The 27971-nt window shown below is 42.5% G+C and overlaps 1 protein-coding gene across 1 annotated transcript in view; it reads right to left on the minus strand.

The window, feature by feature from the left end:
• Nucleotides 1-27971, minus strand: part of LOC126947030 (60S ribosomal protein L7a-like) — a 428366-nt gene that overhangs the window by 7134 nt on the left and 393261 nt on the right. The window lies entirely within an intron of this gene.

Genomic DNA, 27971 nt, shown 5'->3' on the forward strand with positions numbered 1-27971 from the left:
AGGAGGAGAGAAGCCTGCAGATCTCCCTCCCACTTACCAGGGAGGATACCGAGACAGTGCTGTTCCCATTAAGTCTTCTCCAAGCCTGAATTTCCAAACTATGCTTCCTGCTTCCAACTATAAATCCATTTGTAGGAAGGGCCAAGGATTTTAACAATCAACAGCAAGGGGATTCCTGAGCAAGGGTGTGTGCAGACCAGTGTCTTCTCAAACTCGTCCCTCTCCTGGTGTGTCTCAGCTCTTGGCAGGGGAGGGTTCCCAGGCTGCAGAAAGAGGACATGTTGACAAGCAGCTCTGAGTGCTTAACAATGGACAGATTCTGTTGTGGTAAATGTCACAGAGCTGGCCTAAGGTTGGAGGTGCTACTGGATACTCTGGTAGACCTTCCACAGAGACACCTGTCTTGAGCATCCACAATCAGACTTTCAAGATTTTATGAATAATCCTTAAACTACTTGCTGTGTTTATGGATTGTTCATGGATTACTGAATTGTGTCCCAACAAAATTCATATTTTGAAGCCCTAACCCCCAATGTGATGCTATTTGGAGATAAGCCTATAGGAGGCAATTAGATTTAGATGAGGCCGTGGGTGTGGGGCCCTTATCGATGGGATTAGTGCCCTTCTAAGAAAAGATACCAGAGAGCTTGCTTCCTCTCTCTGGTCTCTGCCATGGGAGGGCATGGTAAGAAGATAGTCATCCACAGACCAGGAAGAGAGCCCTCGCCAGAACCTGGAAATGCTGGCACTCTTATTTTAGATTTCCAGCCTCCAGAACTATGAGGAAATGAATTATGTTGTTTAGGTCCCTTGGTCTTTGGTATTTTGTTATGGCAGCCGGAGCTGATTAAGATACTACTGAAATTGTGTTCCTCCACAGGCTTGGTCAGCCTATGCAAGGACAGAATTCCCCCACTGGCTTCTTAGCCAGCTGCCAGTTAAAAACTTTCTACTCTAAAATGTGCAATGTGGTGAAACCCTGTCTCTAAAAGAAGTACAAAAAAATTAGCCAGGCACAATGGTGTCTGCTTGTAGTCCCGGTTACTCAGGCGGCTGAGGTAAGAGGATTGCTTGAGCCCAGGAGGTCGAGTTGAAGTGAGCTGAGATTGTGCCACTGCACTCCAGCCTTGACAGAACCAGACCCTGTCTCCAAACAAACAAACCAACCGCCCCAAAGTTAGTGGCATAAAACAACCACTATTTCATTATGCTCATGGATTCCGTGGGCCAGCACTTTGGAAAGGGCACAGCAGAGGCAGTGCGTCCACGCACCACACAGTCTGAAGCCTCAACTTAGAAGACTAAATAAAGGCTGGGGGTGGTACAACAGCTGGCGGCTAGAATCATCTGAAGCTTGTTTTCTCCTGTGCATGGTACCGGGGCTGGGAAGACTCAAAGACCAAGACCACTGACCAGAGGGCCACATGGTCTCTCCATGTGGTCTGGCTTTGTGACAGAGCCTGGCAGCCTGACTTGGGCTTGTGGTTTGATAGTGTGGAAGTGTCCCAGAGAACAAGGTAGAAGACACATGGCCTTTTATGATCTAGCCTGGAAAGTCACATTATGTTGGTTCCACCACATTCTATTGGTTATAAGTAAGTTCAAAGGCAAGGGGACATAGACACCCCATCTAGATGGGGGTGTGGCAAGGTAAAAGAGCGGGTGGAATGAGAGATTTTTTTGCTGCAGCCATCTTTGGAAAACACCATCTACCAAAGTTGTTATCATCATTCATTCTTACAGGGGGGCAAAGTTCAGAACTTTCAGGTAGACACCAACATTTTAGTTTTTTCTCTCTTTAATCTTTGTGGTGACTAATATCTTCCTGTAAATTAGTTTCTAATAAAACAGTTCAGAGCCTTCATTCCAGGAAAGGATGACAAATGTAGTCTATGAAGCATTGATTTTGTGTTAGTTTTGTACTGAGGAGTCTTTTTATAAAAAGGAAAAAGTATATATTGGCATCCAGGGCTCCTAGGAAGGCTCAGTCCTCCCAGGCTCTTTGTATTTCCTAGTTTCTCTTTTTCCGTTTACTGAGAAGAACATTTCTACTCTCTCATGACCTGTTTATCTAAAGAAGATAAAAGGTGAAGGAGAAGATTTAGGAGAGTATTTTAAAAAATTATTCTTTTGAGCCACTAATTCCTGATGAGTGGAAAAGGCTAATATCATAGAGGCTTTCTTTTGGCTTACAGATACTGAAGCATTTATTTATCAAATACAGCCGTGCTGACTTTGACACTATATTAGTGTTAAATTCGGTCATTGAATATACATTTATTGACTGTTTACTACCAGCTGTACGCTGGGTTAAACACGGCAGATCCAAAAAAGAGTTGCTACTCTTGTGTGTAAGGAGCTTTCACATTAGTGGCCTGGAAACACTGGTTGGGTTTAGTCTTAGCAGTACTGCTTTCCTTAGATGATTTCAAAGTCAGGGCTGATGAGCCTTGATATTTATCCAGGAGGCAGTAAGGGCCAAAGGTCTGGCTGCCTTTGCTTCGGGGCATGCGGAGGAAGGAGGTTGTCAGGAAACCCTGGACACGGTGGTCAGACATTTATAGGAATTCACGCACATGCCTGCCCACATAAGGGGGTGACTTCAGCATGTTTCAGCCCCAGATATGTGGGAAGGAGCCCTACAATAGATATTAACACCCTTCAAACCCCACACTCTGTTGTGGATAAAAATCTTCCAGAAAACATTTCCTCCCTTTGTGGAGCATTTATTTGATTTGAGTTAGCTTTGTTCCAAGGCTGTCTTCTCAAGGAAAAAAAAAAGTTTTTAGGGAGCCTATTTATGTAGAAAAACTGAGTCTAAACTCCTTAATGTTTCATACACTCCCTTCAGGATCTGTTCGCAGCTTGTTTCTCTTCTGCCATCTCTCCTGACTTGCCCCCTTGTGTGCCATAGTGCAGCTGTAGTCAGTTACTTGTGGTTCTAGGAAGCCATGCATTCTCTCATACTGGGGACTCTGCCTATGCTGTTTCTGCTCCTTGGAGTGTTTGTTAATGCCTCTTCCCAATTCCACTTGGCTGACTTCTCTTTCTTTAGTCAGCTCTTTCAGGAAGCTTCCTAGAGCACTCCTCATCTCCGACTGCATGAGGGTCTCCTTGCACTCCCCGATGACGGAACTGGCCACACTTCATTGTAATTCTCTATTTATTTGCCAGAAAATTCTCTGAGAGAAAGGCCTGCAAAGAGAAAGGCCTTGTCATTATTTTTTAGTGCCTAGAAGATGCTTACCACATAGTAGTCCTAAAGTATTCATTAAATGAAAAAAGAAACTTATTTGTAAGGTTTCTACAGCTTATATGTTTATTTTTATTTGTTATTTTTTATTTGTTATTTATTTTATTTGTTATTTGTTATCATTATTTAACATATACTTGTACTTTGACTCCTAGAAAGGTACAGGAATGTATTATAGACATATTATAGAAAACGATAACTTCGTTGCAAGATTTTAATTAGTCAAAGCATTCTGATCAATGTTAAGTTTAGCTGGAGACATTTGACATTAGTGTTTAGATTTCGCGGAGGCAGATTGATATGGCTTGGATGTGTGTCACTGCCAAATCTCATGTTGGAATGTAATCCCCAGTGTTGGAGATGGGGCCTGGTGAAAGGCAGATCATGGAAGTGGGTCACTCATGAATGGCTTAGCACAGTCGCCTTGGTGATGAGTGAGTTCACATGATATCTGATTGTTTAGAAGTGTGTGGCACTACTACCTACTCTTTCTCTCTCTTGCTCTTCTCTGGCCATGTGACGTGCCTGCTCCCTCTTCACTTTCTGCTCTGAGTAAAAGATCCCTGAGGCTTCCCAGAAGCTGAGAAGATGCTGGCATCATGCTTGTAGAGCCTGCATAACTGTGAGTCAATTAAACCTCTTTTCTTTATAAATTACTCAGCTTCAGGTACTTTATAGCAATGCAAGAATGGCCTAACATACAGTTGCAACAGAGTGAGATATGTCTAGTATTTTCTCTAGCTAAAGAGAATTGACTCAACCTGGGCTAGAGCAGTCCTGTCCAATGACTAGTTAGTTAGATGATGATAGTGATGGCGAAGATAACTGTGGTGTGGTGGAGATCATGGTGATGGAGGTGGTGATGGTGATGGAAGTGGTGGTCGGTGATGGTGATAATGGAGGTAATGGTGGCATGAGGAGTGGTGTGGTAAGGATGGTGTTGGTAGCAGTGGTGAATATGGGAGTGGTGGTGGTGGAGGTGACAGTGGTAGTGATGGTAGTGATTGTGATGACAGTAATAGTTACAATGTTGTGGGGTGGTAGTGATGGTGATGGTTATGGTGGTGGTGGTGAAGAAGTGTTAGTGTTAGTCTTGGAGGTAGTGGTAACGGTGACATGGCATGGGGGGAGGAGGTGATGGTTGTGATGGTAGTAATGATGATGGTGGAGAAGGTGATGCTGCTGATGATGGCTAAGCTTTAAAAAGAGATTGCCCCTACCAGATAGAAGACAGACTCCCATAAAAGGGGATTCTGTCATGGATCAGGCACCAGGAAAAGTGCTTTATGTACAGGATTTAGCTTAATTTTAACAATATCCCTGTGAGAAACATATTGCAACTAAGAAAACAGACTTGCAAGGATAAATGAATTGCCTAAGGTTATACCTTGTCTCAGCCTGAGTTCCCTGAGAAAGCAGAACCTGAGACAAGGGCTAGGTGCAGGTGGTTTACTTTGGCACGGGATCTCAGGGAATGCAAATGGAGAGAGGACAAACTAACACGGTGGTGGGTGGGACTGTCTTGAATTGGTCGTTGCTGCGGGCAATAAGAGCTTCCTCTGCTTTCTCCTGGAAACGTCTGAGGAGCTGGGTAGAATGTTCCTCAGAATTGTCCACCTGGGAGAGGAGGGTGAAGGATTTGTGACTGGGGCTGGGTCCCCATGGCTAACCTTACCACGGGGGTGTGTGCCTGGGTGTGAATGACTCATAGGCTCCCACAGTTGTCCCAAGCCTCCCCGTCTTGGAGAAGAGAAGCCTTGGGGTGGAAACACCGCAGCTGAGATGAGCCCTGCCTGAAGCCGGTGAGCCAACAAGATGTGAGGTCAGGCACAAAATGAGCCTAATCCGTGTAGCTTTTAGGTGGTAGAGCAGAGCTTTAGACCAAGTCGGCCAAATCCCAAAGTCCACGATCTGTCTGTTCTCGCAAGCAGTCAGGGAAGGGACCACAGGAAGTTCTGATAGTTAGTCATGACTAAAAAAAATGAAATTCAAACCACTGTCTGTTCCCAGTTTAGTTTCTTACTTGCCACTGTCTCTGCTCTCATCACGTTCTGGCATCCACAGGTGCGCATTTGGGACGCCCGGCTCTGTACCCAGCCTGTGCTCCTGAGGCCTCTAGGTGGCGCTAGCACATTTTGGGCGGCTTTGAGGCGGCACAGGTGTGTGAGCTGAGGGAGTGAAGGATGCGATTTGGCTACCATCAAGATTTTTATTAACAGAGCAACATTTATGAACCCTTAATAAACAGAATTCGAAAATAACCTGTAGAACATCATGATGAAATAAATAGCAGATTTTTATTTCCCACTGCTGTCTTCCTATAAAGATGTTCTCTGATGTTCCCTCAGCTGAATTAAATAGCCCACAGTTGCCAGCTTTTGCAGACAGGGTTGATTCGGGAATTTATCTTATGTACAGGCCTCTAGAGAAGTCTTTCTTGAGTGTGAACCCAAGGCCCACCTGCATGAGAATGTCTTTGGGTATTAGCTGAAATGTAAAATTTTGGGATTTTTCCCAGACCCTCCATGATAGGACGGAATCTACATTTTTTCACACACACCAGGGGGTGTTTAAGCAGTCTTATTTCCATCTCTAAATTTCGTCTCTAGGTTGTATTCCTCAATTTGCTCTGAAGCACTAGTCATCAGAAATCTATCCTTAGTCATCTCACTTTTCTAATTGGCACTAAAACCCTCTGAATTGAGTTATGGGTGCCAAAATATATAAGGCTGCCATTTGAACTCTGCTCCTCTTCTCCTCAGTGGAGAAAAATGAACTGAGAGTCAGGGTTGATTGCCAGCTTGTCCGCCTGATTCTCAAGCCTAGAACCTCTCTGAGCTAGAGCAAGGCAGCTCACCCAGTGCAGGAGAATCTGACTTCTGGCCATACAGCTAGAGGGGTTTTAGCTACCCTGATGTTGTGGTGGATTCATATCGTGTCAACTCATCTAAGTCGGAACTATGTTTTCCAGAATTCCCTTCCCTGCGTGCTCTTCCTCCAGTGTGGGCCTCGTGAGACATTTTGCTTGAGAACTGGCAAGCAGGAGTGAGCCTGTGACTGAGGTCTTTAACACTTGGAAGGTTGTTGTGGGACACTGGCAGCTCATGTTTGCTGTTGATCGTTTGCTGGGCAGCAACAGGGCCCACAGTTCCTTCATTCTACTGAATCTCTTTCTTTGGCTTCTTCAACTCCTGGGTCAGGTGTGTGTTTGCTTCTGTGATGGAGGGCACCAGCTTCGCCTGCAGGTCACTTGCATCATTGAAGACTGGGAGATGGTAAGAGGCTGACCTGGCTCCATCCATCCTCCTGGGTTCTGGCTCAGCCTCACATGTTCCAGCTGGTCCTGCTCTCTCCCACCTCCCGTCCATCTTTCCTTCACCACGTCCAGCCCTGCTGACTTGGTCTGCAGTACCAGATGCAGATACAACAGTCTTACATAAATGTGTAACCAGCTCTCATGATTGTATAAATGTGTAACCAGCTCTCATGATTGTGTAAAGCCTTTATTATTATTAAAGTCTTTATTATTTATATTTTTCCTAGTGGTTCTGCTTCTCTGATCATCACACCTAACTGATACAGGTATGAAGAAAAACAACACAACCAGGCAAATTTGATGCCTATTTACACACTTTTTTAAAAATTATTTTCACTCTTTATATTTTTATGTTTTGTATATATTCAGGGTACAAAGTATGCATTTAAAAATTTCATATTTTTGCCATTTTGATTCAGATAGAATTTGAAGAATGAAATATTCTGTTCTTTCCTTGAGATGAGCCCCTTTCATTCACAGATTCTTAGACAAATGCATTCACGGACTATAAATTAACATTATACAATTAAAATCAAATATCTCAGATATATTTTGAAATTATAATATGCATTACACAACAAAGAAGCAATCATTGAATACACAACTGTATTAGAATGTTCATTCTGCAGTATTGACACACTGATTTCTTATGACTAAAAGTGTTGCCTGAATTTACTATGACCATCATATCAGATAGAAAGAGCTTTCAACAATTACTCTGTTTAATGCCCTGACTAACCACATCAGCACTTCTTGAGCACCTGTCATGCCCCAAGTGCCATGTATGAGATACTAAGTCTACAAAGAAGTGTGAGACTCAGATCTGGATTGGCAGAGGAAGCAGTGAAGAGAGGGCTTTGGAGGACATAATAGACTTTCTGGTTTTGCTCCTGTTGGCTCCTGGGTTCCCAGAGGATCCCAGGAAAAGTTCAGGCTCAGGATGGCAGCTGCCAAAGCTAGGGTATTGACCAAGCATTGGCTCTGTGGAACCAGAGGACAGCCTTCAATTCTGTGCATGCTGGGGGCAAGTAAGGCAGAGTCTGACCAAGCTGGATGCCAACTCCTCTGTCCTTCTTGCTCCCTTTCCTCTGATTGGACTAGGTGCACAGACGCTGCATCTCCTCACAGGTCAGAATTTTACAAACGCTGGCATTCTTTTCACATATTCTTGCCAACAAAGGTAGTCTGAACTGGCTTTGCAATTATAAATTATTCTTTAAGGTTTTATTAAGATTCTCTTTTTGGTTTTCCTTTTTTTTTTTTTTTTTATGAAGAGCCAAGGTAAGACAATTTGGGAAAAACTATAGGATATTTTGTCTTTTGTAATAGTTATTAGAATTTACAGTAAAGTAAAAATAGTATTTCTACAGAATAATCAGCTGGGAAATTTAGCTATTCTGAGCTGAAAGTTGAATCAATCACAGCTGTTTAGGGTTGGGAGGGGCCTTATAAGCATGGGAAATGTTATTCTCATTCGCCCCTCCCAGATTAAGACTTAAATATGTGAATAAAGATTTGTGTGGCTTTCTCCCCGGCCCTCCCTGGTAAAAGATGTGGCAGTCCTGCCAATAAACCCAGCCCAGAGCTTTGTGAAGCCATAGTCTGGGTGTTACTTTTGTTGTATATGTAACCCCCAGGAAGTTCTGTTTTTTCTCTGCTAGAAAAAAAAACTGCCATCTATTGGTTTTCTACTATGCACTCAGAACTGTACTAAGCTTTGAAATACATTATTTCAGTTTCTTACAACAGTCCTTTGAAGCAATATTACTGCAGATGAAGAAGCCGAGGCACAGAGAAGTTAAGGAACTTGCCCAGGTTCAAAGAGCTAGCAAGCAGTGTGCTTGTTCTGCTGCACCCGTCCTTCTCACACTCTAGACCCCAGATCGCAGCATCGGCGGCACGTGGGAACTTGTAAGAAACGCAAACCTGCACGTTGTGCACATGTACCCTAGAACTTAAAGTATAATTAAAAAAAAAAAAAAAGAAATGCAATTTCTTGGGCCCCATCTCAGATCTGCTGAATGAGAAACACTGACAGGGATCTAAACAATCTGTTTAAAGGGCTCCAAGTGATTCTGATGCATACTAACATTTTAGAACTGTTGGTCCTAGGCAATCAAATATGAAGTTGGATCATAAAGCCCCTAAGTGCTACAGGTCACTGGGGAAGGGAGACGTATAATAGGCTAGAGTGCTACAGGCAGTCTCTTGGAAGAGCTGCCTTTAGACTTAGACCCGGAAGGATAGGTAGACCTAGGAAAGGTGGAGGAGAGACAAGAGAACAGAATCTGGGGGGAGCAGCACACAAAAAGCACAGTAAGAGGAGTGGATCTGGTTTACGAAAAAGTATCAGAGACTGGGCTGAGGCAGAGGGAAAGAAAGTTGAGGAGAGTGAGTGATGCTTCCTAATAAGAACTTCCAAATAAGGAAGTTATTTATTTCTTTTATTCATGGAAGGAGTTTGAATTTGTTTCAATGAGCACTGTGGAGTAATGATAAAGGTCTGAGCAGGTGAGCAATCCATTTAGCTTTAGAAAAAAGGAGAGAGTTTGCTAAGATGGAGGATTTTCTGAGCACTTATATTTCAGTGAAAAAAGCAGAGGTAACTTTCAGATGCAAAGAGTATGTATTTGCCTACGTGTGCATGTGTGTGTATATGTGTGTGTAAAGTACTGGGATGGAGCAGCCTCTTCCATGGACAACTCCCTCCAATGGCATATGTGAAGAATCAGGGAGTGGCTAGGATGTTGGCTAACTTGATAAGACAAAATATTTTTGCTCATCATCTATGTCCACTCTCCCATCCCCTTTTTTAGGACAGGAAAGGGCAATTCCTGATAAATATTAACCTCTATTCTTCTCAAATCTTCCAGGTGTCCTTGAACAATGTTGTCAAGTGTAGTGATGAGGAAAAACTGTGCTGAGATTCAACTTCTGGGAATTTATTGACAAGATATGTAAACTGAAGCTTTTTCTATTTACACACCGCAAGGATAATTTCCATTTCTAAGGAAATGTTCAGTACAAATATAAATCTCAAAGTCTTTCTCGTTCAAAGAATTGTGTGGAATCATCTTTACATCTTTACCTGTTACTTCAGACAGGAAACAACTTGTAATGAAGTAGTCTCTTATATTGTGTAGTGGTTTGGAAATGCAGAGAGATTAGAGATTCTCAAGTAAAAGCAGACAACGTTAAAGACTGATGATGCTACTATGAGCTACAGCAGGACAAAGAATCAAGAAGAACTGAATTTGAATTTTGGGCCTCCTGTGTATCAGCCGTATGGCCTAGGGCAAGTTACCAAACCTCCAGAGAAACAGAAACAATTACTCCTAGAGAATTGTAGAAGGATTAGACATAATCAATGTAAAGGAGATAGCATGCTGGGTGCATTATAATAATTCTGGATGAGTAATAATTATTAGCATTATATAATATACTTAGTAATTTTGTGGTCTCCCTAAATTGTGAAAATGGCCCTATCTTTTTTTATTGAAAATATTGGCCCTACATCTGAACATTTCTACGGTGTTGAAGATAACCTGTAGTGATTTGGGTTGACTATATCTGTAGGATAAATTACCAGAAGTGGACTTGCTCAGTCTAAGAATATATGCATTTGTAATTTTGATAAATATTTCCAGTTGGCCCCTATGGGCATTGTAGCAATTTACCCTCTTGCTAGTAAGGGGAATGAGTTAGGCAGATGCTTGATGAATAAGGCCAGATGACAGCTTCTTGGTGGAGGTTTTAGGACATATCTGCAAATTCTTTGACACACCCTCCAGTAGAAGATGGGGTCTATCTCCCCTGTGACTCTAAGAATGTTGGCTCATGTTTGACAGATAATGTGGCAGAAGTAATACCCTATGATTTCTGAGGGTACATCACAAAAGGTCATTGGATGATTCTCTGAGGACGCTCACTCTATGGAAAGCTGCTACTATGAAAGTTCCACCATCCTGAGATCATCAAGCTGGAGAGACCATGTGTAGGCACTCCAGTAAACACCGAGCCGAGCTCCCAGCAACAAGGAAGATTCACTGCTGGCCATGGGAGGAGTGAGGCATTTTGGATGCCCAGCCTGGTGGAGCCCTTCAGTGACCACCCCTAACATCTGACTGTAATTGCATCAGAGATTCTGAGAGAGAAAACTGACAGTTAAGCCCTTCCTGAATTTTGGATCCACAGAATCATGAGCAAAATAAAATGGTTATTTTAAGCATTTACATTGTGGAGTGGTTTATTATTCATCAGTAGTAACCTGGACACTTCTCTACAGTGCTTCTTAAACTTCATTTTCAGTCTCCCCAGAAAACCTCGCAAATGAAGGTTCCCTCAGTTTACCAGGGGTAGATGAAATTTCTAGCTCATTGGCTCAACTCCAGTCCTCTCTAGCTCCCCAAAACATAGGAGAAAGTGAGTAAGAATGGCATTATTGTAGGGACAACCTTGAATTGGATCCAATTCATATTAATAAAAATTATTCAGGCCAGGCTCGGTGGCTCATGCCTGTAATCCCAGCACTTTGGGAGGCCAAGGCGGGCAGATCACGAGGTCAGGAGATCGAGACCATCCTGACTAACACGGTGAAGCCCTGTTTCTACTGAAAATACAAAAAATTAGCCAGGCGTGGTGGTGGGCACCTGTAGTCCCAGCTACTCGGGAGGCCGAGGCAGGAGAATGGCGTGAACCCGGGAGGCGGAGCTTGCAGTGAGCTGAGATCGCGCCACTGCACTCCAGCCTGGGTGACAGAGCAAGACTCTGTCTCAAAAAAAAAAAAAAAATTATTTATTAGTTAATTGCAATGCTTCAGCTATTACCTAAGAGGCAGTACGAGGACTTGTAAGCCCATCTTTGGGGACCAAGAGACCTCGATGTGAGAATTTGAGAAATGTACTTCATCTCTCTGGGCCACAGTTTCTTCCTCTCTATTGATGATACTTAGCTCGTAGGGTTCTTGAAACTTTAAATAATATAATGGAAAAATGCAATGTATAGTGGTTGACGCAATGCGTAGTAGTTAGATGAGGGAAGAGAAACAAGAATTTCTTACAACTGCCACCCTACTAAGCTGGGCACTACGAGGCTTATTATGGAAAGCCACTCCTTGCAGTAATACTTCTACCAAACTAGTATTTACAGCCTCCTCAGTGATTGGTCTGCTCCCACCTTTGCCTTCCAATAGTCCGTTTTCCACCTAGCAGGCTGAATGACTTGGAGTTGGGTCATGTCCCTTCTCTGCTCACAGCCCTCTCATGGCTCCCATTTCATCCACCCTAACAGACCCTACAGATTCACCTCATGTCCTATTACTCTTCACCTGACTCAGCTCCAGCCACTTAGACCTCCTTGCTGTTCCCTGAACCCTCCCAAAGCAACTACACTCTGTTGTGTAGATTGTGCCCTGCAGGAAGTGCTCGGACAAGGAGCAGGGAGAGCTGAAATTCTCCCCGCGCTGTACTTACCATGTTGTGCTGCTAGCATGGTTGACATCAAGGTGTCTTCTTGGCTGGCAGTGGCCCTGACTTCCCAATGCAGGCTCCTGCCTCAGGGCCTTTGCTCTTGCTTTTCCTTTGCCTCTGCCTCGGATTCCCTCCCTTTGGAGTGCCTGACTTGTTCATTAACTTCCTTTTGGCCTCCCCTCAAATGCTACCTTGTCAGAGAAATCTTCCCTTACCCCTATAGAAGCACGAACCCACACCCTCCTTTTTTCGTCTGTGTTTTCCTCCACATCACTAACTGCTATCTGACAAGTGCTATATTTGCTTATTTTTGCTTTCCCCACTCTGGAAACTAAATCTATACAACGATTCTTGAAGTGTCGTAGCTGGGCCAGCAACATCAGCATTGCCTGGAAACTTGTAAGAAATGCAAATTCTCAGTCTCACATACCTATGGAATCAGAAGCTCAGCCCTGGAGGCAGGACTTATTAACCAGTGTTTTAATAAGCCCTTGAGGTAATTCTGATGAACACTCAAGTTGGAGAAACACTGGTCTAAGAAAGGAATGAGAAAGGGCTTTGTCTGTTCATTTGCTGCATCTCGAGAACTTAGAATAATGCCTGTTATAAAGTAGGTGCTCAATAAATATGTGTTGAATGGGAACTGAATGAATTTGTTGAGTGCTTTATAAATACAGGACAGCATTTTAAGTGCTTTACAAGCATTGACTCATTTAATCCTCAATCAGTGCTATGAATTAGGTACTATGATTACCTCATTTTATAGTTGAAGAACCTGAGACAGAAAGACTAGCCCAAGGTCCCATGTCTAGGCAGTGAAGAAGCCAGGAACTAGCGCTCAGGTGCTTAACCCAGACTGCACACACTGCCTCTCAGCAGCACCAGGGATCCACAGTGGAAGTGTCAGGCTGCCCCAGGCTGTCAAGAAAGTAGAAGTTTTTATAGGAAAAAGAGGGGATGATCTTGGTGTACTCCTGTCATGAGTAGGGCTTGGAGCCAAAGGTTCGCTGTACTGTGCCAGGCAGCAGAAGATACAGGTTTAGTCTTTTATCTCACTTCCTGGTGGTACAAAATTGGCAAACTTTTCAAATTCTCTGGACCTGATTACCTTATATGTGAAATGGGCCTGAAGCTGGGGTCAGAAACTTCAGAACAGGACAGGGCTGCAGTCAGCCTGAAGCAGGCATGGTTGGTGCCCCACATCACATCTCCTCAGCCCCTCCCCACCTTCAGCTGCAGCTGCCACGGAGAGCCCTGAAAGGGTCCAGAACCCTCCACCCTGACACCTTGTCACTTTAAGAGTGTAAACCAAAAAGTATCCGAGACAAGTCTCAATCAATTTAGAAGTTTATTTTGCCAAAGTTAAGGACATGCCTATGACAGCCTCAGGAGGTCCTGAGAACATATGCCCAAGGCGGTCACGCTACAGCTTGATTTTATACATTATAGGGAGACATAAGACATTAATCAATACACGTAAGATATACATTGGTTCGGTCCGGAAAGGTGGGACAATGTGAAGCAGGGCAGGCTGGATGGGGGAGCTTCCAGGTCATAGATAGAGTCAAAGATTTTCTGATTGGTAATTGATTGAAAGAGTTTATCTCAAGACCTGGAATCCATAAAATGGAGTGTCTGGGCTAAGAGAAGGGGCTGTGGACACCAAGGCGCTTATTATGCAGTTGAAGCCTTCATGTAGCAGGCTTCAGAGAGAATAGATTGTAAATGTTTCTTATCAGAATTAAGGAGCGTGTTCTATCAGTCTTAAGGTCTCTGTTTTAATGTTAATTCTAGTCAGCTGTGCCTGAATTCCAAAGGAGGAGGGTATAATAAGGCATATCTGACCCCTATTTCTCATCATGGCCTGAACTAGTGTTTCAGGTTAACTTTAGAATGCCCTTGACCAAGAGGAGGGATCCATTCAGGTGGTTGAAGGGCTTACATTTTTTTTTTTTTGAATCTCACTTTGTCACCCAGGCTGGAGTGCAGTAGTGTAATCTGGGCTCACTGCAACCTCTGCCTCCTAGGTTCGAGGAATTCTCCTGACTCAGCCTCTAGAATAACTGGGACTACAGGTGTAAGCCAACACACCCGGCTACTTTTTGTATTTTTAGTAGAGACAGATTTTTTCCATGTTGGCCAGGCTGGTCTTGAACTCCTGACCTCAAGTGATCTGCCTGCCTTGGCCTCCCAAAGTGCTGGGATTACAGACATGAGCTATTGTGCCTGGCTGGAGGCTTACAGTTTTACTTTTGGTTTACAAGTATGTCCCCTATGTCTTCCCTCTTTATATAATCCAGGGCTTTCTCTAATGCTCAGGGAGTCCACTGGGCTTTCTTGTAAGCTTGGCCTGAAGTTGAGCCTTAGGAACCACCCTCAATTAACAGGAACAGGAAGCTGCAGTAAAGATCCTAGCCTCCAGTCTTTTAGATGGATGGTCCTAGGAGGCATTTGTATACTTCTCTGGAGGTCATCATAGGATCAAGCCCTGCTTGCTTACAGCAGCAATAATCTCCATAACACAGCCTCGAGTTAGCCTTTTTTCCCTCTTGTCTCACATTCCACACACCCTCACTCCTGCTTCCTGGGATCATCTTCCAAATAAATTACCTGCCTCCAACTCCCTGTGTCTAAGATATGGCTTCAATTAAGACACTCATCTTTTTCCCAATTAGAAAAAAAGTTACTTTTTAGAAAGGATGCAGCCTTAAGGGTGCACATCTGGGCCAATGGAGGGTGAGCTGGATCCATGTTCTTGGGCTGTAACTGTGCCCAGAAGTCTGAATTCTGATCCAAACTCTAATTGGATAGGGAAACTCAAGAGTGTTTTTTCCTTTCTTCTGGTGATCAGCTCATCCATTCCAGGTTTTGAATGAGCTTTGCAGAGGGCCTGATATCTCTATCTCCAGTTTTTATGTTCAGAAACCTGGGCCAGAGGCAAAAATTCGTTGGAAATTCAATCTTTATCCTTCAGATTCAGCAAAGACATGTCCAGAAAATGCTGTCTGTGGCCCACACAATGTAGATCAGAGAGATAAGCTCAGCTACTGACAGGTCATGTGGCCATCTCATCTCTTCATCTCTGCCCACTGGGCAGGAGTCCTTTATCTTTCTCTCAGCAGCACCCGCCTATCTCACACCACTCCTGAACACAGTAAGAAGGAAAACAGTCTTCAAAGAGCAAAGGAAGGAATACTTCCTTTGTAAAAATGGACTTTGGGCTGGGCACGGTGGCTCACGCCTGTAATCCCAGCACTTTGGGAGGCTGAGGTGGGTGGATCATGAGGTCAGGAGATCCAGACCATCCTGGCTGACATGGTGAAACCCCGTCTCTACTAAAAATACAAAAAATTAGCTGGGCATGGTGGCCTACCTGTAGTCCCAGCTACTTGGGAGGCTGAGGCAGGAGAATGGTGTGGACCCAGGAGGCAGAGCTTGCAGTGAGCCGAGATCGCACCACTGCACTCTAGCCTGGGCAACAGAGCGAGACTCCATCTCAAAAAAAAAAGAAAACAAAGCAAAACAAAACAAAAGGACTTTGGAGGTTATTTCCAGGTGGTGGGGTTGTGGTTGGTATTTCTTTCTCCTTCAGGCTTCTCTCTCTCCTTCTCTCTCTCTTTTTTAAGACAGAGTCTCACTCTGTCCCCCAGAGTACAGTGACCTCATCTTGGTTCACTGCAGCCTCTGCCTCCCAAGTTCAAGCAATTCTCCTCCATCAGCCTCCCGAGTAGCTGGGACTACAGGCACGCACCGTCACGCCTGGCATTTTTCTTTGTATTTTTGGTAGAGACGGGGTTTCACCATGCTGGTCAGGCTGGTCTCGAACTCCTGAACTCAGGTGATCCACCTGCCTCGACCTCCCAAAGTGCTGGGATTACAGGTGTGAGCCACTGTGCCCAACCTCCTTCAGGCTTCTCTGAATTTTTTACATTTTCTATTAATACCGTGGAACATGTATTTTTTTGCACAATATAAAATGTTAAAAAATGAATTAAACTGCACAGGTACTTTAAATAAATAAATGAATCATCAATACAATGATGACAGAGACAGTGGGACATATATTTATTATATATGATTGCATATCATCATATTCTTATTTCATTTCTCAGTTCTTAAGTTCCTAGGACGCGGCATACTTGGTCTAAATCCCTCTGCCAACCCCAACCTCTACCACTGACCCCACAGCAACTTTACAGAAACAAGCTTTAATCTTAGGATCTCAACTTTCTTTTAAAGAACAAATTCAGAAACAGGAAGTAAAATGCCTTTGCTGATGGGTAAAATTGTTCTTGAGGAAGTCGTTCATCGGTGAACCCTGTAAATGTAGCAGCTGTGACTTTTACCGCTGAGTTTTTGTATTAGGCCATTCTTGCATGGCTGTAAAGAAATACCTGAGGCTGGGTAATTTATAAGGAAAAGAGGTTTAATTGGCTCACGGTTCTGCAGGCTTTCTAGGAAGCATGTGCCGATGTCTGCTCAGCTTCTGGGGAGGCTTCAGGAAGTTTACAGCCATGGTGGAAAGCCAAAGAGGAGCAAGCACATCACATGGCGAAAGCAGTAGCAAGGTGGAGGGAGGCACCACACGCTTTTAAACAACTGGATCTTGAGAGAACTCATCACTGTCTGGAAGGTAGCATCAAGTGGATGGTGCTAAACCATTCAGGAGAAACTCGCTCCCACGATCCAATCTCCTCTCACCAGACCCTACCTCCAACACTGGGGATTACAATTTGACATGGTATCTGGGTGGGATAAATATCCAAACTATGTCAGCATTAATTTTCTTTTCTTTTCTTCTTCTTCTTCTTTTTTTTTTTTTTTTAATTTTAGGGACAGGGTGTTGCCATGTTATCCAGGCTAGTCTCGAACTCCTGAGTTCAAGCAATCTTCCTGCCTTGGCCTCCCAAAGTGCTAGGATTACAGGATGTTAGTCACCACATCCAGCCTATATCATCATTTGGGTTTTAGAATGATAACATTAGCAAAAACCTATGTAGCAGTTGATATGTGCCAGGGCTGATTTTAATGCTTTGCTGAGGTTAAGTTATTCAAACTTCACAGCAATCTTCTGAGATCAGGACTATCACTATTCTCATTTTAGAGATGAGAAAACTGAGGTATAGTTAGATCAAGTAACTGGCCCAAGGTCTCACAGCTAATAATCCAGGATTTCATCCCAGAGCTATCTAGCCCCAGAGTCCCTGCTGTCAATGATATATATTTTAAATTTCCTCTCTGTAAATTTTTTCTCTCCATGTGATGACTTCTTTTAAGATTTCCCCTACCTGGCAGTAGGGTATTCAACCCCAGGCATTTTTGAGGTTCTTTCCTCATCTCCACAGGGTCAAATAAGAATTTTCAGCTTGGTTCAAGGAGGTGGTTCTGAGTCCAAGATGTTCCCACCTGGGCTGTGGCTTCCTGGTTCCATAATGGTGGCCACACTCAGAGCTGTTTCTCGCCGCTGGCTCCCAGCCCTCCAGAGAAGCATGCCCTCTCTGCAGCTGCATTGTGCGACAGACTCACCCTCCCCAGGCCCCCCAGTCCACTGGGGACTCAGTGGGCATGTAGGGCCTTGACTGTGTGCCATATGTAGACCCCAAACCCCACTGCAGGGGTAGAGTCTCAGGACATTTCCATCTCCCTTCCCAGCCCCAGGTATCAGGCTTTGTCGCCTCTTCCTGTGAACCCCCAATTGCATCCTCCTCTGCTGTGCCAAAACGAAGGATTCCTACTTAGTTCCTGGAGTTGACTGGAAGGGAGGTAAAGGCATCTTAGTGGTGAGCCCTCCTAGCAGGGTGGGGTTGGGGAAGAACATACTCATGTCATATATGTGTTTATAAATCCATTATCCTATTGCCAATTCTCATGAACCAACATGTGAAGTGAATCAGTAGTGAAAGGAAGCAGAAGTTGGGGAATTTATGGACTAGAAAGTAAAAAAGACAAGACCTAGAATCACTTGGGGGTGATTTTTTTTCTTTAAAAATGACATTTTTACTAAAAGTCTTAAAATGAAGAGACAATTATTAAATGCATGAAATGAAAAATTACAATTAGTTAGAATCAGTACATCACAACAGTAAAATTTTGCTCTTTGCTTCTGGAGGAACACCCTGAAACAGGTAATAAAAAAATTAAAAATAATATAAAAGGGGAGCTAAATACCTGAAAATTTAAACAAAATGAAGCAAAAAGTAAAAGGGAAACAAATTCATTGCAAGAGATGGAAAACAAAAATAAATAAATAAATGTGTGTGTGTGTGTGTGTGTGTGTGTGTGTGTATATATATATATATATATATATTTTTTTTTTTTTTTTTTTTGAGACGGAGTCGCGCTCTGTCGCCCAGGCTGGAGTGCAGTGGGCGATCTCAGCTCACTGCAAGCTCCGCCTCCCGGGTTCACGCTATTCTCCTGCCTCAGCCTCCTGAGTAGCTGGGACTACAGGCGCCCGCCACCTCGCCCGGCTAATTTTTTGCATTTTTAGTAGAGACGGGGTTTCACCATGTTAGCCAGGATGGTCTCAATCTCCTGATCTTGTGATCCGCCCACCTTGGCCTCCCAAAGTGCTGGGATTACAGGCGTGAGCCACCGCGCCCGGCCGGAAAATGTATTTTAAAGGCTGAAAATAATAAAGAAATGAACTAAACAGCAGGCCCCATTGTCCTGGCTCCTTCAGAAAGATTACTGAAAGAAAACTGGTAAGTGGTTTGGGCAATAGCAGATTCTGGCACAAGGTGGAAAGTTCACAGGTTGGCACCAGCTGGAACAGCTGAGTTTTGAAGGTACTCTGCAGACAGAATCCCACTCCAAGTTTAAGGAATCAGAATTCCCCAGAGGATTTTATGCATACTAAGGTTTGCTATCCTTTGGTCTGCAGAATCCAAACATTTCTCCTTCATCCATGAACTGGTATCCTACTATTCATCAAAGAAAGCTAGGCCATCAAAGAGAGAGTTCATCAGGATGGCCAGAGAAAACCTCATGGATATGTCCCAGTTGCAATGCGTGTTTGTGGGAAGATGTTTCTGGGGTTTTACCCATGGTGGTGGTGTCGGAGGCAAAGTGGGTCATGTGACTGAAGTTAAAAAATAGAAACGGTTTAGGAAAATTCTCTAAAACTTGGGAACGAAGCAAAAAGATCATTACCTGTCATTTTAATACCATGCTAGAGCACTTTCTAATAAGCCTGCCTCAGGGTATTCTGACTCTTACGGAATGTAATTTTCTTTGACTGAGTACTCAGAATTAATTCGCGCCCATTTGTTTTACAGCTCTGAAAAGTTAAAGATTAAGTTGCATTAAATTGAAAAGGGACTTTTTTTTTTGTCCAGCAGAGAAGATAATCCCAAAGATTCTCATTTTGTTGCCTTGTAGGAAATTAATTAGTATTGTATCTGACTTGTAACTCTTATTTCAGCATGCTTTTTCCACTGACCATATAAACCAGGTTTCTTTCATCCTCATGGAACTGGCTTTGTCTTTCTGCTAGTTCCTTCATTAATGAGTGGAGTAAAACTTTCCCATGTGCTTATCTATTTGTGTGAATAACCTGGACATTATGTTTCAGAATGCATACCAAGTGTTTTTAGGTCTGAGGAGTAAGCTTAGTGAATTTTTCCCATTGCTATAAAGAACTACCTGAAGCTGGATAATTTATAAAGAAAGGAGGTTTACTTTTGCTCACAGTTCTGCAGGTGTACATGCATGGCACCAACATCTGCCCAGCTTCTGGTAAGGGTTTCAGAAAGTCTATACTCACTGTGGAGGGCAAAGGGAGAGCCCACATAGTGAGTGGCGAGAGAGGTAGCAAGAAAGAGCTAGGGAGAGTTGCCACACTCTTCTTCTTTTTCTGCTTCTTCTTCCTTTTTTTTTTTTTTTTTTTTGATTTGAGACTGTTATCCAGGCTGGAGTATAGTGGCCCGATCTTGGCTCACTGCAACCTCTGCCTCCCAGGATCCAGTAATCCTCCTGCCTCAGCCTCCCAAGTAGCTGGGATGACAGGCATCAGCCACCATGCCTGGCTAATCTTTGTATTTTTTGTAGAGACAGGGTTTTGCCATGTTGGCCAGGCTGGTCTCAGACTCTTAGGCTTGAGTGATCCACCTGCCTTGGCCTCCCCAAGTGCTAGGATTACAGGCACGAATCACTGTGCCTGGCCCCTATGCATACTCTTAAACAACCAGCTCTTGAATGAACTCAGAGCGAAAACTCATCCATTACTCTGAGGAGGGCACCAAGCCCCTCATGAAGAATCTGCCCCCATGACCCAAACACCTCTCACTAGGTCCCACTTGCAACATTGGGGATCACATTTCAATATGAGATTTGGAGGGGACACACATGCAACCTTATCACTGAGGCAATAAACAGGAAACCAGTCAGTGGGACAAGCGTCAAATTGACTAGCAACAGACTGAGAAGTGTTACTCTAGAAAGGCTGAGGTGAGCAGTTCAGACTGTTCAGTCTCGTTCTGTCTGGAAATGGCCATACCTGGGTGGACCGGGGTTGCTTTAGGCATCATTCTGGACCAACTACCTAACTTGTGTTTCTGTCTTGGTTGTTATTTTCCCCCTTTCTTGCTTTTTTGTTATTTGGTCTCTCCCTTTTTGTTTTGAGTTCATTATTTGAGGTATTATTGTACCTTCTTACTGTAAGCAATTTAAATTCCTCTTATAACTAAGTGGGGAAAAACAATCAAGAAAATAAAGACCGATGACTTGATATTGCAATCTGACCTAAGTTGATGTAGTTGTTCACAATTATTAGACTCTTTATTTTCATTCAAAACTAAGTTCTATGCTTAATTGCTATTTCTTTGCTTAGCCAACAGTTTTTTATTTTTTCCTCCTTTCTTGTTGCTTGGTCTCTCTTTTTGTTTTGGGTTTATTATTTGGGCTATTATTGTGCTGTCTTATTATAAGCTGTTTAAATTCCTGCTATAACAGGATTTTATAAGCAGGGAGAAACACTCAATAAAATAAAGATACATAATTCAGTATTGCAGCTTGACTTAAATTGATGTGGTTGTTCACAATTATTAGGCTCTTTATTTTTATTTTATTTTAGTTTTTGGTTAGTATCTGTAGTGTCCAATAGTTAGAAGAGGGAGCTACAGGTCTGTTAGCTCACAATTTTGCTATTGTGTTACAATAAAGCAAGTCTCAGACTGAATTTAACCAGATACTTACATTTAAGCAGTCGCGAACAGGCAGAGTAGGATTAGAATTAGAGTTAGTTTATAGATCACCTGTTCAGCAAGATCCAGAAAGTGTTAGTTCTTTGTCTTATAGGAGATCCGATAGTTCCCTGCCTGCATGAAATAAAGACTTGATAGAAGGCAATGAGACAATGTTCTAGGGATAAGATTTGGATCACCATCTGGGTAGAGCGAAGGGACCAAGAATCCTTCCAAATCAGGGTATGGACACAGAACCTTGGAGAATCAAGTCTTAGGCAATATTTCTAAAGTACACTGGGCTGGCCAAGTACTTATATCCTGTTTGTGCAATAATAGAGAGTTTCTCTAATATATCTAGCAAATCCACATATCTAGAACGTCATAGATTTCACTAAAGAAAATCAATTTCCAATGGCCATTAGGCTAATTAAAAAAATGTTGGAGATAAAGATAGCTGTAGCACTGGTTGTAGCCATATCTACTGTGTGGCCTTTTGATTAAATGCTGCTTGACTTTTCAGATTAAGGCAATCCACTTCTCCTAGGACACAGATGAAAGCTAAAGCCCACATACCATATTGTTTCTGGAGAAGTGTTTTAAAGAATTTACCCACCACATCGTATCCATGAAATGGGAAAATTTCACTGATGCTCTGTTCCTCTTATGTAGGAATTAAATAATGAGTCATAAATTCTTTGAATTAACCTTGATTAAAATGAAAGTTGATTCCCATAGCAGTAAATTTGAAAAGGTGGCACTTTGTCAATGCCAGTGCTTTTGAGAAGGCAATACACTGCTTTACATAGATTAGGAAGATTGGAAAGTATTTACACACTAGTGGGAAAAAAATGGGTTAAAATTATTTTTAACCTGGATCTTGTCTAATAAAGTTGATTTTTGGGTTAAGTCAGTTTTATTAAAAGGCAACTTCTTGTAGTAGTCAAAAGTTTACTTAATATAAACCTCTGAAAGATCATTGACTAATAACCTTGAGATAGTTTGTTATAAGGAATTACATTGTTAGAATATTTATTATAGAGAGAAGCATTTATTATTTTAAGTTGTAAACTATGTTTGTCATTGGCGGTTGACTTTATGGCTGACCTTGAGATCATTAATCTCCTGACAACGACCTCTTGATTTTGTTGTAATTAACTAATCATTGTATAAAAATTGAGCATTTTTTGGAGAGAGGAGTATTCATCCTTGCACAAGTTCTATCTAAGTAAACATTAACTACTAAATTTAGCAGATAATGACATATAGCAAATTATCTTTTCCCCACAATGGGTTTGAAGACACACAGGAAATTATCTTTTCCCACACTGGGTTTGGACCTGTTTTCTGATGAAGTTGTGTAACAGAATTACTGAACGTTCTGGGTATGGTTTTGAAAATAATGATATCATATGAATGACCATTTAAAAGCCCAGGCTTTGACTGTATAAAGTTAGCTATCTTTTATTATTGTCATTTATGTTTTGTTTCTCAATCCTTTCTTGTTCTGCTCTTTGTCATGAGTGTGGAAACCTTGTCTCTCCACTGAACATAGCTTTTGGATCTTGAATTCCCAGAGGCCAGTGAAGTGCCTCTTACACTGCGAATACTTAGCTAGTATTTGTTGGTGATAACTGGGGCTCTTCATTTTTCCAGGGATCCAGTTTTGGGGTGTAGGGATGGAGAAGAATGGTTTCAACGTCCTTGATGCCTTCCCCTCTGATCTAAAATGAGGAAGGACTTTATGTCTCTGTGATTTCAGGGGGTGAGGTTGTGGAATAAGACTGTATGGTCCTATGTATCTCTTTCAGCTTCTGGATCAAGAGGAGTTTGAGAGAGAGACCAGGCTGATATTACAAACAGAATTTTATTCACTAATAAGCATGTCCTGGGTGGGGTCTCATATTGGCTCATGGAGTTGACAATTATCCTTCTTCTTTATGGCTGCTAGTATCTTCTCTCTCAAAGAGGTGCTCTGAATCACAGACTACGTTTATTGCATCATTTCTCCTTTTGCCATTTTTCACCCATGGAGTATTTGTGAGAGGTGGTTTACATCTTAAATTTTGCCACAGCCCGGTTTTTACACAGTTCTTATTGAATACATGATGTTACAAATTTGTGATTAGCATTGCTGGATTCATTCTATTAGGCACAAATGAAACACAGAACTTTGTTTTAGATCACTAGAACAGTAACCAAGTCTTAGGAATTCTTGAGTTTAGCACCAAGTCTTCTCTTTCTAGCCTTAAAACTCCCTGAGTCCTCAATAATCTCTTCCCTTTTGGAAGTCACTGTGAACTTTATTTCTTGTATAAACTTCCAGGCTTTGGTAGGGTCTGGATAGTGTTAGTTTCTTGGTTAAATCTCATTATCTCTGCCCCTCTTTCCTGAGGTCAGTCCTTCATTTTCTACCCTCTGCCCTCCCATCATTGAAGATGAAAATGGAAACCCTTTTATTTGAGGCAGTTTTCAGATAAAAGAGCTGAGAGAATATAAAAAGAGCAAAGTGAGTAGTGATTTTCTTGGTCAGTTACCCAAGAAAATGACTGTTAATTGCTTATGTTTCCCTTGGGCAAATCATGTCACCATTTTGGACATCAGTTTTCTCTTAAAAATAAGGGGTTTGACTAGATAATTTATAAGATCCCTCCCAGGAATAAGTTCTGTGAATATACAGACATTTGAAGCAACTGGGTGTTGTAGTTGGCTCTAGGATTCCTGGTAGCAAAAGAAAATAGAAAATGCGGCTGAATTATATGGTGCTCATTGTCTGACAAAAAGAAGTGTAGGTTTGCATCTGCAGAGATGGAATAAAACTCAAGTAAGAGTTCCATTCAATATGGAACCCTGTAGAAAGTTTTAAATTGTGTCTATGCATAGTGATGATCCTGGATTACAAGTGACCAAAATTCAAATTGAGCTAGTTTAAGCAAATAAGGTAACGTATTGATTCTCATAAACAACAATGACAACACTCCAACAAAACCAAAAACAAAACAACACAAAACAAAATTTAAAAATCTACCAACATGTGGAAAGGGCAGTTACTTGAATGTTCTCAGGATTTCATCTCTGCCTTCCTCAGTGTTTTGGGGTCAGGCTGGCTGCCCCACGAAGCTGAACAGGACACTTCTGCACACATCTGTAAAGCTTCATAACTAGAGATGTTAGGAAAAAAACCTAAGGAAGAACTCTGATTGGCCAGTATTGGGTCAACTGTGATTCTTGATTCCTGGGTCAACTGTGGTATGTGAACTGATATCTGAGGTTGGCAACTCCCACTGGAACTGAGGATGGAATTTTCCCATAAGCTGAGTAGTTACCATTTAAAGCATACAAAGAATAAATGACTGTTTCACTGTTGCTGTCTTTCCTATACTCTAGGTTCAGGTCCACCACATACATTTGCTCTTTTCAAAAGTCTACCATACTCTTAAAGCCTCTCGGTCTTAAAAAATTCTGGCTTAGCTCCTGCTTGAAGTTTACCTGCCCAGCTTTCTCAGGGTCTATCTCTAAGTGCTTTTCATGGCAATGACTAGCAACTTCAATAGATTTATCTGTGTTATGAACAAATTGACTAGATGTGACAAAGTCCATCTGACGAAGACTACCAAGGGCATATCTGCCATTCAACAATGTTAGGTTAACTTGCGATCAAGGGAGACCACATGTCAGAGAAACCAGCAGGCATCTCACTTGACAAAGGAAGACACAGGCTTGTTATTGTATTTGTGGGAGGGGTGGGGTTTAGGTAAATTTAAGCAAAGTAGTGTGTGCCAGCTCCAAGCAAAGCAGAGCAGCGTATAAAAGGCTTGACATCTAGCCTGGGCTGAGATGAAACTGTCCTGTTTCATCAGAAACTACAAAGTTAAGACAAATGTGGAGTGTTGTGTGCAAAACCTCTATCTGTAGCTCTGCATCTGGAAATTCAGGCTGGTTTTCTGTGTTAAAATGATTTAGCTCCTCCAGGCAAGAGTGAGGTGTTTCATTCTCATTAAATGTGATTTCAAACAGTAAAGTTTCTGACGATCTATGATTTTAGAAAACAAGTTTTCTCATGTCTTTTTGTTAATTAACAGAAGCAGTTTTTTTTTTTTTTTCACAGCTTCACAAAGGAAATTCTTTTCCCTCTACAACTGTCAGATATGCTCTTGATCAGGGTCTCTCTTGAAATAACAGTGAACTTTTGTAGTCTAACATCAAGAAGTAATTTAAGGTGGAAATGTGATGTCAATGTCAGTTACAAGGGAAAACTGGAGAAGGTTTTTTTTTTTTTTTTTTTTTTTTTTTTTTTTTTTGAGATAGAGTCCTGCTCTGTAGCCCAGGCTGGAGTGCAGTGGTAAAATCATGGCTCACTGCAACCTCCACCTGCCGGGTTCAAGTGATTCTCCTTTCTCAGCCTCCCGAGAAGCTGGGATTACAGATGCGTGCCACCACACCCAGCTAATTTTTGTATTTTTAGTAGAGACGGGGATTCACCATGTTGGCCAAGCTGGCCTTGAACTCCTGACCTCAATTAATTCACCCGCCTTGGCCTCCCAAAGTGCTGCGATTACAGGCATGAGCCACCATGCCCGGGCAAGAAGGTCATTTTTGAGTTTAAACATATGATTGAAGTTATTTGCTCACGGATTCACCCTGCGAATACTTGTTGAGATCCTACTATGTGCCCATGATTATAAAGAAGATATCTTTTCTACCTTTGAGCAGCTCATAATCTAGTAAGGGAAACCTCAAAGAGGGAAACAAACCCAGTAAACCCTGATGAGGGCAGTAGTGGGTTTTGATTTAAATGTTTGCAAGAACAAAGAGGATGGAGTTGTGGACTCCAATCTGAGGAATTTGGTCCCACTCCTGGTGAAAATAGTCAGGGGCTGAGTGAGGTCTTGGGGTGTGGAGACATCGTTTTGAGGAAGTTGGCAAGTGCGGCGGGTTCTGTTGGTCCAGGTCCCTACAGTGTGTCTCTGAGCTCACCTCCTGAGGGCAGCTCCTGAGCATGCGCTCTGCCTCCCACGGCGAGTGTCCAGGCTTCAGCGTCTCAGCCTGAGGGGTTTTCCCATGGAGAAGGGAGCCTGCTTAGCCTCCTTCCTGGGCGGCTGGAATGTGCTGGGGTTTACCCCCTTCCTCGGCCCCAAAGGCAACCCTCAACCACTGAGGGATGTCAACTGTCTCTCATGGGGACGGTTCTGAGGGTCCTTCTACAGAGTTTCTCCGAAGTTCCCAATGGTATTGAATCCCAGTTGTTTACAGAGGTAATACACTCATGAAAGCACACTTTTTTGGCTTTTCTTTCTTCAGGTCTTACTTTACCTATTCCTCTCTTGCTTCCTTGGATCACTTTCCAAATAAATCACCTACACGCAAGTTCTTGTCTCAGGATCGGCTTTGGGGGATACCTAAACTGGACCAGCTAGCTTCTCCCCTGTGAGAGAACAGTACACCAGGAAGAGTAGAAAGATGTCTTGAGGGACAAAGAGAGGAGACAGAGTAGACAAAAGTGGTGAAAGTCCCGACGTAATAGAAGAAATAAGGACCTTACCAATTAACCAGGATCAGTCTTAGAGTTCAGGACCTTGAACCCAAGGTCATCTTGGTATCCAAGATACTCCAGATGGCCCTGGAAGAATAAAAGGGAGACTTGAGGAAGGGAATGTTATTGGGTGAAAGAGTCAGAGAAGAGAAGAAAGGGGCAGAAGAATGAGTGCATGGCATTAAATATCTGAGCTTAACTGTTTTTGCTGAATAATTTTATGTATGATAACATTTCTTTGAGGAAATCAGAACATTTGGAGAACACACTGCTTCTTGGCTATATGCTAAGCAACCCTATTTCCAAGCAGAACAAAATTTTGCCCCTGTTATCTTTACATTATAGGTAAATTAAGGGTACATTGATGAAGAATGAACTAGTCTATCATTTGGAAAGTTATTCTCTGAGTAGAAGACTCTCTAGGTTTTCTGTATAAATTTAACAATCCTGGAAATATCCAGAGAAGCATAAATTTAAACTCTGTTTATGACAGACTATCTTTCAGCGACAGTTTATTTCAGGAAACTTCATTTGACCCCATTTCCTCGAATGCTTATACCAGAAACTAAACACCACTGCATTCCAAGTATCCGTCCTTAGATTTTGAGATAGTGGTGATAAACATGTATACAAAATGTGATGGTGATGGTAGCTGACCCCCTCACTCCTAATCCATCCTCTCTCCCCTTCTTCTGTGGTAATAGAGTTGAACTGAACATAGGCTGCCCAGCTGGAAACCATATCACAAGCCCTCCTTGCAGCTGGGCATGGTTAGGTGACCAAGCTCTGACTAATGGAATGGTAGTGGGAGTGATGTGAGCCACTTCTGCCTTCCTTGTTTAGGAGGAAGTCTCTGGGTTTAGCTGTTTCACCGTTCCCACTGGCTACTCTGGTGAGACTTGCAGGAACCTCAGATGCCATGTGTTGAATATGGCATGTCTGCATTACCCTGGGTCTCTGAATGAATATGGAGAGAAAGCCTTCTGCTGACCTGGAATACCCACTTTTGACTAAATCATGTGAGAAAGAAACAGTCTTCTTTGTCCTTTAAGCCATATTATTGTTAGGTTTCTTGTTATAGCAGCTTAACTCTTACCCTAACTCATGCATATAAATATATACTCTCAACTCTAATCTGATTGACTTGAGCTAGGTTAGAGTACCCAATATTTATGCAGACATTTGAGGTTCTCTGCCTAGGTAAAGCTTATCAATGCAG

This window comes from Macaca thibetana, chromosome 2, assembly GCF_024542745.1.
Source record: "Macaca thibetana thibetana isolate TM-01 chromosome 2, ASM2454274v1, whole genome shotgun sequence".
Lineage (NCBI taxonomy): Eukaryota > Metazoa > Chordata > Mammalia > Primates > Cercopithecidae > Macaca > Macaca thibetana.